The sequence below is a fragment of the Helianthus annuus genome, chromosome 12, assembly GCF_002127325.2.
Source record: "Helianthus annuus cultivar XRQ/B chromosome 12, HanXRQr2.0-SUNRISE, whole genome shotgun sequence".
Classification (NCBI taxonomy): Eukaryota; Viridiplantae; Streptophyta; class Magnoliopsida; order Asterales; family Asteraceae; genus Helianthus; species Helianthus annuus.
This window is the reverse complement of record NC_035444.2, coordinates 127,265,397-127,275,335: the sequence shown is the minus strand read 5'-3', so window position 1 is coordinate 127,275,335 and position 9,939 is coordinate 127,265,397. Positions and strand designations below refer to the sequence as shown.

Sequence of the window (9,939 nt, the reverse complement as noted above, 5' to 3'; positions counted from 1 at the left end):
CTTGTGGGAATTTGATGGACCGATCAGCAAGTTGTATGCTCATTTTTGTAGGACTCGTTGTTCCTAGGTCGAGTCTTTTGAACATTGATGAGGGCATGAGGTTAATGCTAGCCCCAAGGTCGGCTAATGCATTACGAACGGGGGAGTCCCCGATCGAGCAACGAATTGTGAAGCTTCCGGGATCGATTTTCTTTTGGGGGAGTTTGTTGAGTACGAGGGCGGAGCATTCTTCGCCTAAGTTAACTAATTGCAACGTTTCAATTTTCCTTTTATGAGTGAGGAAGTCCCTCAAGAACTTAGAATATTTAGGCATTTGGGTTAGGACATCAATAAAAGGAATGTTGACATGCAATTGTTTTAGTAGACTTTCGAATTTTGCGAATTGCTCATTGGTCTTTTGACGAATTAACCTACCGGGGTACAGAACGCGAGGAGCTTTGGTAGGCTCTGATGAAGGAGGGGAGTCCTTTTCTTGCAGAGGCAGTGGTATAGCCTCCTCTGTCGGCGGTGGCGCTTCCGCAGGCCCCATGGTGCGGTTTCGTAACGTGATGAGATGAACTTGTGCTTTTCGGTTTGTTTCGGTATTGCTTGGTAATGTGCCTGGTGGTCTCTCGGAAAAATTTTGGGCTAGTTGACTTAATTGTTTTTCTATGTTTTGAATACTAGCTTGTTGATTTCTAAAATTTGATTCTAATTGTAGAAATCTTTCCGAGTTTTTCTTTTCAGTGTCGGAGATGAGGCGAGATACAGTATCTTCAAGCCTTTCTCGTCCACCTTGTTGTTGAGTGAAATTTTGTGACTCATTTCTTGGTTGTTGAAAGTTTGTTCGTTGGTTTTGTTGGTTACTACTATTGCCGGGTTCTCTCCAACCAAGGTTAGGATGATTCCGCCATCCTTGGTTGTAAGTGCCCGTTGGAGGACCCGACGGCCTAGGTCTATTGTCAATGTAGCTTACCGACTCTTGTTGATCGTCCGTTTCTTTCATACAACTCCAATTTTCATGTGGCCCACCACACCCTTCACTAGCCATAACCGAGACCGTTTTTGTCATTTCCAGTTTTTTTATTTTTGAAGAAAGGGCCTCGATTTGGGCTTGTAAAGAAGTGTTTTCATCAACCTTATGGGCGCCCGGGGCAATAGATTTATTGCCTTGGGGAGTGTGCCACTGGAAATTGGTTTGAGCAATTTCCTCAATTTGGTTATATATTTCATGTGGGCGGCGATTACCTAAAAGTCCCCCGGAGCTAGAGTTAAGTGTCTGCCTTGTGTGTGGCAACAACCCATTATAGAAAGTGGATACTTGTTGCCATATCGCAAGGCCGTGATGTGGACACTTTCGTAGTAGCTCCTTGAACCTTTCCCAAGTTTCATATAAGGATTCCCCGTCCTCTTGTGAATATGTGTTAATTTCAGTCATTAATTTAGCCGTTTTAGCGGGAGGGAAATACTTATATAGAAATTTTTGGGCTAGTTCATCCCAGGTGTTTACCGATCCAGCTAGGAAGGCGTTAAGCCAAGCTTTTGCTCGGTCTTTTAGTGAGAAAGGAAACATTCGAAGGCGGATGGCGTCATTTGATGCTCCACTGATCCAAAAGGTATCACATATTTCTAAGAAATTAGTAATATGTAGATGGGGATCCTCGTCCGCAAGCCCATGGAAGGTTGCGGAGTTTTGAAGCATTTGTATCAAATGCGGCCGAAGTTCGAAGTTATTGGCTTCAACATTCGGTGCATTGATAGCGGGGCCGAGGTTACCTACAGTGGGTCGTAGATAATCCATGAGAGTACGTTGATCCGCCATTGGAGGTTGATTTCCCGAAACTTTCTCTTGGTTTTTGGCTTTTAGTCTTTTTCTGAGAAAGTGTTCGGGTTCTTCTAGAGGTTCTTTTATGTCTTTATTAGAACTGGAACTCATACACTACGTAGGGGTGGCGTCTGGTTCCAAATCCTGCAATAGAAACAAAAAAAATGCTGGTCAGAAGGTACACCACGGCCCCGTGCTCAGTGAACACGGCCCGTGGTCGGAGTTACAGTGATTGTTTTCCAGATCCCAGTTACTGGAGAGTTGGACACGGCCCCGTGTTGCACCGACACGGCCCCGTGGTTAGCCTTCTGTAACTTGGAAAACTAAAAACTGCCAGTAACAACGCTGGGCACGGCCCGTGTCTGACCAGGCACGGCCCGTGTTGAGCTCTGCAGAAGCTGAAAAACTAAGAAAATCCTAAAAAATAAAAAAGAAAAATAAAAATATGATTAGGCCGTTGATTCCTAACTTTCTTAAAATCCTTGTGTCCCCGGCAACGGCGCCAAAAACTTGATGCGTGTGTATTGTAATATATTTTAGATGTATATTTAAGCCCTTTTTACACTTTTAGCCAAGTTTTAAATTTATAAAACACGATATTTACTAACACTAAACACACATATGGGCAAGTGCACCCATCGTGGACGTAGTATAGTGTTGGTAAGATACCGAGGTCGTCCAAGGACACAAGAGCTTTTAGTACCGGTTTATCCTCAACGTCTAATCAAATCAAAATGTTAGAAAAGATTTTTAAACTAAGAAAATAAAAACTAACTAAATGCTGAAAAATGAAATAAAAATAAAAACAGATAGACAAGACGAATCACTTGGATCCGACTCGTGTATTAGTATAACCTTTGATTATTTTCGCACTTTTGCACTTGTTTAAGAGATTATCTTAGTTATTGTAGTAGGCCCCTCCTTTGAAGGCGACGTTACCCTCAACCCAGAAGTTTGAGTCAGCAAGGATACAATCCTAAAGGGTCGGATTATTGAAAGATAATGAGTTAAGTTATTAATGCAAATTATGGTAGGCCCCTCTTTCAGAGGTGAGGTTACCCTCGACTAAGTAGTCTGAGTCAGCAGGGATACAGTCCTAAATAGCCGGGTTATAGTATTAATAGTAGTTAACTTATGAGGGGGTCAAAGAGTTTGGATCCCCGCCATCCAATACCTATGGGCATTGAAGGAGATCCTGCTAAATTTGAACCAGGTCGCTTGCAGGACCTCTAAACGCTAAACAAGGGCAAGACCCTTACCAAACCGTTCCCTTAACCCCCGACCAGGTAGCCAACATACCTCCATATAGACCGTGGAGATATGAATGGTGAAAATCTTTTATTTTATATAGACAGTAAAATAATGCCAAGACACCACGGACAAACGATAAGGAAAGATCACCTTCAACATAAGCAACTAGTTATTAAAGTCATTAATACAAAACCAAATAAAAAGTGCAAAAGATTGAAAATAAAAAGTATTATACGAAACACTTGTCTTCACCAAGTGATGTAAGAGACTTAGGAAAACATGGCCTTGATTGTCAAGAACTCTTACGATCAATCTTGGATCCCGAGACGACTCACACACTCTATGATGGACAATGGATGATGGTGGTGGATGATGGTGTTGTGATGGTGGTGGGTGGTGGATGAAGTGTGAGAGAGGTGGTGTGCCAAAGGATGAGTTGCAATGAAACCAAGCACTCCTATTTATAGGCTGAACAGAAGGCTGGGCACGGCCCCGTGTCCGCTGGACACGGCCCCGTGCCTGTCTGACACTCTCTCTCTTCATTAATTGTAATTCGCAATTACAATTAATGCGCCTGCTGTACTTTCGCCATGCCCCCGTGTTCACTGGGCACGGCCCCGTGGTGGGCAATAGAAGCTTCTATAGGTTTGTCTTTTCTGCTGCTTCTTGGGCACGGCCCCGTGCTGGCTGAGCACGGGGCGTATTCAGTCTTCTGCCTTCTCTATTTTGCTTGGGAGGATGCTGTTTAGGGGTTGGGCAATCCACTTATGCTCCTTTTCTTGTATTTATGATAGATTTAGCTGTCTTTTTGCTTCTTTTGTGAATTTGAGCTCATTTAATCCTGAAAATACAAAAGGAAGACAAAAACACACTTTTTCCAACATTAGTACTTAAAAAGGGTTAGTTTTATGCCTCATTTGATGTAATTTATATGTTGCATTTTACACACATCAATGCTCACCTTTACATTTCACGTATTGACTTTATTTTAACGTATGTGACAGGCAATTAGGATGCTTATCTGCTAGGAAGGCGAGCTAGGAATAAGCGCCTAGAGTATAGTTGTCTGTAGATCTTACATATCGAGTCTCTAGAGGCATTTGAACAATATTTATTTTACTATGTTTAAATCTGAGTTGTCGGAACAGTATATTTGACTAGATGCTTATCTGTAATAACTTGTTTTATTATTTGGGATACGGTATGGGACGTATCATTTAAACTAAATAGTAATGATAGTTGTTGTGGAAACTTCTGGACAATCTGTTTCGCTCAGTGCCATGCCCCGATGATTCCGCCATCGGTTGGGGTGTGACAGATTGATATTAGAGCCATAACTATAGGGAATTAGGCTAGACACGACCTAGTCCGGGTCGCTGTCTTAGAGATCTAGACTATAGTTTGGAACCAACAGACCAAGCGTATGTGCTATATCCTGTTATTCTACACTATAACTGCACTCGAATTTTCAAATATGATTAAGCGATTTAGTCTGGATTAGGTGTGAAAACCGCAAACTCTTGACTAAATTACTTGATCAATGCTGATTTTATCAATTCGTCAATGATTTCTTCATTAAATTTTCAGAACCAACGAGGAGAATTATACCAAATCAGGAGTGAAATCCATATTTTGATGAATAATCTCCTCAATTTTACTAAAACAAGGAAGAAGTTGCTGAGCTAGGGGTGAAACCCTAACCTTGACAACTTGTTCCAGATTTTATTTATCTCACCAAAGCCTCGACGGACTCCAACGACCTGAACTCACGAGTATGACCTAAGGAATGCGTGTTGAATGCCCAAGAATCGAGGTAGAAGCACGAACCTGAAAGTCGAAATGTGACGACAAGTCTAATGTGAATAGTCGAATCGCTTTGGGTAGTCGATGTCTAGTAGCCGTAGACAATCCAATTCCCAATTTTTGTATTTTTGAGTCGGCAGTGGTCACTCTGATCTTTCGTCGATTTTATATGTTTTGTGTGTATATATATCTGTTTGTGTGTGTTTAAATTTTGGGGAATTATTCGATTTTTGCTATCACTTCGATCGACACACACGAATCGCATTGTTATTCTATCTCAATACGCTAACAAGTCACTGCAAATCTAGACAACATTATAATACGATATACGCTTATACTATACTTGATATGCTATACAACTATACTATACCACTCGATATGCTATACGCGACCGATATATACGACGGCAGGCGAACTTTAAATGATAGGTTTCTGTATTCTGACTGCATCTGTGATTAAATAAGTATGTGCTTCTATGTTTCTGTGTTTCTGTGTTTATGTGTTTCTGTGCTCTACGTGCTTATGTGCTTCTGTGATTACGAGGACCGGTGATTATGTGCTTATGTGTTTGTGTGATACGTGTTTCGACGTGTTCCTAAGCTTTAGTGAATAGTAGACGTGTAAGGTGAGATTCGATTTCTTGTGTCTGCAACCTACGACGATGTCTGTTGCAGACCATGTCGTCATCTAGACACCGAACCCCACTTACCCGCCAGGAGAAGAGAGACAAGCGTCTTGCTGCTATCATCGCCAAGCAAGTGGCAAAAGCTATGAGCGAGGTGTATGAAAACGTCAGCAAATCATCTAAGGAGTCGTGAACCGATGCTCCTAAAGATGCCAACAAACCTTTTTTCAGCTTCAAACAGTTTAAGGCATGCGGACCAAAAGAGTTTACCGGAGAAGATGGCCCTACCGCCATGTTTCAATGGTTTGATTCAGTCGAAGTCACTCTGCGCCAAAGAGGCTGTCCTGAAAATCTCCGTACCCTAAATGCAACCGGCGTTTTCCAGTCCCGAGCTCTAGACTGGTGGACAGCCGAACGAAACAAACGCGGGAATGATGCAGCTTATGAGCTGACTTGGGAAGAGCTGAAGGCCATCATGATGGACGAATTCTGCCCTCCCCATGAATGTCAAAAGCTGGAGGACGAGTTTTGGAACATCAAGCAGAAGGTCGGAGACAACGCTGCTTTAACTGCTCGCTTCAAGCAAATTAGCATTATCTGTCCCGATCAAGTCAAGACGCCAGACATGGCCATCAAGAAGTACATTCGAGCTCTACCTGATTGTGTTGCCGACTTCGTTCATGCCGCCAAGACATCATCAATCGAGGAGACTTACTTGCTTGCCGCCGAAATCAATGACAAGTGGGTTATGTCTGGTTTTTGGGATAAGCCATCCAAGTCTCTGCATCAAGCTACAACTGCAGCAACCACCGACTCCACTGCTCAACTATCCAAGTCATCACGCCGCAAGAAGAAGCACAACAACAACAGCTCCAGCAACAAGAACTGTGCTGTCACAATGACTGCTGCTCCTCTGCAAGCCGTACCAGCTCAGCAGCAGTCTCATCACCGACCAGCTCTAGTGACCAATGCACCGCCAGCAAAGCGTGCTTACACAGGACCCCACCCGCTCTGCCCGACATGCTCATATCATCATCCGGTGGGAATCGCCTGTCGTTTTTGCGCTCATTGCAATCTCTACGGTCATTTCACTGTGAACTGTCGCTATGGTCCCCGTCAAGCCCCAGTTCAAGCCGCCGCTCACCAAACTCTACTCCCAGCCCCTCAAGGCTAACCTACAGCTCAAGCACCCGCGATCAATGCTCGAGTCTGCTTTGCATGTGGTGATCCTAACCATTTTGCAAACATGTGCCCGAACAGGGTTGTGAAGCAAGAGCCCCAACAGCAGCAACAGCAGCCTCAGCAGCAGCAACAAGCAGCCCATGCCAGAACCTTCAATATCAACGCCCGTCAAGCTCAGGCTGACAACAACGTGGTTAATGGTACGTTCCTTGTGAATGGTATTTATGCATCATGTTTGTTTGATACTGGAGCCGATAACTGCTTTGTGTCATTTGAATTCGAGAAGCTCCTTAGTCGTAAGCGCTCTTATCTCCCCTCGTCATTCGAAGTCGAAGTCGCTACTGGAAGAACTGTCGCCGTTAATTCTGTTCTTCGTGATTGTACTCTCGAGCTCAACAATCATATTTTCCCTATCGACCTTATTCCCATGCAACTCGGAAGTTTCGACATCATAGTAGGCATGGACTTTCTTCTCGAAAACCATGCTGAAGTTGTGTGCTTTGATAAGATGATTCGATTCTCGCTCGTGAATGGTGATCTTTTATGTGTGTACGGTGAAACAGCTTCGAAAGGTCTCAAGCTCATGTCGTGTATCCAAGCTAGGAGGTATCTCCGCAAGGAATACAGAGCTTTCTTGGCCAACATTGTAGTAGCAGAGAAGGAAAAGAAAAAGAAGGCCGAAGTCAAAGACGTCCCAGTGGTTCGTGAATTTCCTCAGGTATTCCCTGACGATCTTCCTGGACTCCCGCCAAGTCATGATATCGACTTTCGTATCGACCTTATTCCTGGAGCTAACCCTGTTGCCAAAGCCCCTTATCGACTCGCGCCATCCGAAATGCGGGAACTTTCGAACCAACTCCAGGAGTTACTTGAAAAAGGTTTTATTCGCCCGAGCACCTCTCCTTGGGACGCACCAGTCCTTTCAATAAAAAGAAGGATGGGTCGTTCAGGATGTGCATCGATTATCGGGAATTGAATAAACTGACCATCAAGAACCGATACCCTTTACCTCGAATCGATGACTTATTTGATCAGCTGCAAGGTTCTAAGTGTTTCTCGAAGATCGACCTACGTTCAGGCTATCATCAATTGCGCATTCAAGAGGAAGACATCCCCAAAACCGCTTTTCGCACTCGTTACGGCCATTATGAATTCGTTGTTATGCCTTTTTGTTTAACCAACGCACCCGCGGTTTTCATGGATCTGATGAATCGCGTGTGTAAACCATTTCTAGACCGTTTCGTCATCATATTCATCGACGATGTCTTGATCTATTCTGAGTCGAAAGCCGAACACGCGCAACATCTACGTTTGGTTCTCGAACTACTCCAGGGGAATCAACTCTATGCCAACTTCTCCAAGTGTGAATTCTGGCTGGAGGAGGTTCTGTTTTTGGGTCACATCATTAATAGTCAAGGTATTCAAGTCGATCCCGCGAAGATTGAAGAAGTTAAGAGTTGGATTACGCCTAAGAACCCGTCTGAAGTTCGTTCTTTTCTCGGACTAGCGGGCTATTACCGACGATTTATCGAAGGATTCTCTAAGATCGTTGTGCCGCTTACTGCCCTTACTCATAAAGACAAGTCTTTTGTTTGGGGAACTGAACAAGAGTCCGCCTTTCAAACCCTCAAGCATATGCTTTGCAATGCTCCTTTTCTCACATTGCCCGACGGAAACAACGATTTCATTGTCTATTATGATGCTTCCAACCTTGGTCGTGGCTGTGTCCTCATGCAACGGGACAAGGTTATAGCTTACGCATCTCGTCAGCTCAAAATCCATGAGAGGAACTATACAACCCATAATCTCGAGCTAGGCGCAGTTGTTTTTGCATTGAAGATTTGGCGACACTACCTGTATGGTACCAAGTGTATGATCTTCACCGATCACAGGAGTTTACAACACATCTTTAATCAGAAAGAATTTAACATGCGTCAACGCCGATGGGTAGAACGTCTGAACGATTACGACTGTGAGATTCGTTATCACCCACGCAAGGCAAATGTTGTTGCCGACGCGCACAGCAGACGGAGTTATTTGCTCAGTATTCGCAACACCCAAGCCCAGCATGATCTCGAAATCCTCATCCGCGAAGCCCAACATGCCTGTTTTAACGACGCACCTTGAAGAAGGAGAGAATCAATCACGATGGAGCTCAGCTTGTAAGCAAAGCAGATGGGATTTTCTATTATCTGGACCGATTTGGATCCCTAAGCGAACCGATTTGCGCAAGATTATAATGAACGAAGCCCACAAATCCCGGTATTCTATTCATCCCGGTGCGGATAAAATGTACCAGGACCTTCGTTACAAGTACTGGTGGCCGGGCATGAAACGAGATATTGCTCTCTATGTTGGAAGTTGCCTGACTTGTGCAAGAGTTAAGGCTGAACATCAACGACCTTCTGGCTTACTCGAATAATCTCCAATCCCTATATGGAAGTGGGAGAGTATAGCTATGGACTTCATAACCAAACTTCCGCCCACACCATCAGGTCACGACAGCATTTGGGTTATAGTTGATCGTCTGGCCAAATCAGCCCACCTTTTGCCAATACGGGAAGACTACAAGGTAGAACGACAAGCCCGAATCTACACCGATGAGATCATTTGTAATCATGGTACGCCTCATGACATCATTTCAGATCGTGACGCTCGGTTTACTTCACGATTGTGGGAAACATTTCAAGCAGCTCTTGGTACGTCACTTAACCTGAGTACCGCATTCCATCCTCAAACCGACGGACAGACTGAAAGAACGATCCGTACTCTTGAAGACATGCTCCGTGCGTGTGTCATAGACTTCGGAGGTAGTTGGAACAAATACCTACCGTTACTCGAATTCTCGTACAACAACAGCTATCATGCCAGCATACAAATGGCACCATTCGAGGCCTTATATGGAAGAAGATGTCGTTCGCCTATTGCGTGGCACGAGATCGGTCACTCGCAATTAACCGGTCCCGAGTTACTACAAGAAACGACTGACAAAATCCTCCAGATTCGAGATAATTTGACTTGAAGGTAGCAGAGAAGGAAAAGAAAGGAAAGACAGAAGTAAAAGATGTCCCTGTTGTTTGTGAATTTCCTCAAGTATTTCCGGATGACCTCCCTGGTCTACCTCCGAGTCGTGATATCGACTTTCGTATCGACCTCATTCCTGGAGCAAATCCTGTTGCTAAAGCTCCTTATCGACTCGCTCTGTCCGAAATGCGTGAACTCTTGAGTCAGCTTCAGGAATTACTTAATAAAGGCTTCATTCGCCCGAGCACCT

General features: G+C 44.1%; 1 non-coding gene across 1 annotated transcript; it reads left to right on the top strand.

Moving 5' to 3' along the window:
* Positions 1-1,316: 1,316 nt before the first annotated feature.
* Positions 1,317-1,423, top strand: LOC118485300. Its single transcript, XR_004875604.1, has one exon. It is a non-coding gene; the product is annotated as a small nucleolar RNA R71 (small nucleolar RNA).
* Positions 1,424-9,939: the final 8,516 nt, after the last annotated feature.